Here is a 1,447-nt window from a genome sequence, read left to right on the forward strand (position 1 = left end):
GGAGGGGGGAGGGCGTATGAAGCGTCCGTTGCGGGCCTCCTTAGCAGTCGGTTGAGTCGTTGAACGTGTAAGTATTCTGTATTGATTTATTCTTATTAATGTGATTTCATTCTGCAGCCTCCCCCATATAGTCTAGGCGGTTAGGATAGCCGGCTCTCACCCAGCAGAACCGGGTTCGAGTCCCGGTGAGGCAACATCTTTTGCTTTTCTTTCTTTCTGCTTCTTCTATTTCGTCTACCTTGCACGCTTTCACAGCGAGATTACAACAAGCGCGTCGTAGTCACTCGGTTAGGTTAACGTCAAACCTACCGTCTGGGTCTTTTCACGGTGGAGTGTCGCCATTGTCATCAGCGATGACCTTTCCTCGGACACCCACTAGCGTCAACCGGCTGAACCGAGCCAAAGGACGGCAAGGTGGCCTCGAGCAGCGTGTAATAAATATGTCGTCCCGACGAGACGATGAATAGCGTCGATGAGTTTTTGCGGCTCAGCAAAGGCAATGTCGTATCCGTGAGAGCGCTTGGAAGGATGGCGAGTGCGTATGAAGCGTGCGTTTGGGGCGTGGCTGCAGTGGTTGCAGTGGTTGTGCGTGTGTGTATTTGCGTTGGGTTTGTTATTTTGAGTGCTGTTTCATTGTTCAGCCTTCCCATATAGTCTAGGCGGTTAGGATAGCTGGCTCTCACCCAGCAGACCCGGGTTCGAGTCCCGGTGTGGGAACATCTTTTGCTTTTCTTTCTTTCTGCTTCTTCTATTTCGTCTACCTTGCACGCTTTCACAGCGAGATTACAACAAGCGCGTCGTAGTCACTCGGTTAGGTTAACGTCAAACCTACCGTCTGGGTCTTTTCACGGTGGAGTGTCGCCATTGTCATCAGCGATGACCTTTCCTCGGACACCCACTAGCGTCAACCGGCTGAACCGAGCCAAAGGACGGCAAGGTGGCCTCGAGCAGCGTGTAATAAATATGTCGTCTCGACGAGACGATGAATAGCGTCGATGAGTTTTTGCGGCTCAGCAAAGGCAATGTCGTATCCGTGAGAGCGCTTGGAATGATGGCGAGTGCGTATGAAGCGTGCGTTTGGGGCGTGGTTGCAGTGGTTGCAGTGGTTGTGCGTGTGTGTATTTGCGTTGGGGTTGTTATTTTGAGTGCGGTTTCATTGTTCAGCCTTCCCATATAGTCTTGGCGGTGAGGATAGCTGGTTCTCACTCAGCAGACCCGGGTTCGAGTCCCGGTGTGGGAACATCTTTTGCTTTTCTTTCTTTCTGCTTCTTCTATTTCGTCTACCTTGCACGCTTTCACAGCGAGATTACAACAAGCGCGTCGTAGTCACTCGGTTAGGTTAACGTCAAACCTACCGTCTGGGTCTTTTCACGGTGGAGTGTCGCCATTGTCATCAGCGATGACCTTTCCTCGGACACCCACTAGCGTCAACCGGCTGAACCGAGCC

At 51.8% G+C, this 1,447-nt stretch overlaps 1 non-coding gene and 1 pseudogene across 2 annotated transcripts; both read left to right on the top strand.

The window, feature by feature from the left end:
- The first annotated feature begins 121 nt into the window (after positions 1 to 121).
- Positions 122 to 194, top strand: PITG_29829 (annotated as a pseudogene). Its single transcript has one exon. The product of its transcript is annotated as a tRNA-OTHER (tRNA).
- Positions 195 to 1,167: 973 nt separating this feature from the next.
- On the top strand, positions 1,168 to 1,240 carry PITG_29831. Its single transcript has one exon. It is a non-coding gene; the product is annotated as a tRNA-Glu (tRNA).
- The last annotated feature ends 207 nt before the right edge of the window (positions 1,241 to 1,447 follow it).

This window comes from Phytophthora infestans, genomic scaffold (genome assembly GCF_000142945.1).
Source record: "Phytophthora infestans T30-4 supercont1.68 genomic scaffold, whole genome shotgun sequence".
NCBI classification, from domain to species: Eukaryota; Oomycota; class Peronosporomycetes; order Peronosporales; family Peronosporaceae; genus Phytophthora; species Phytophthora infestans.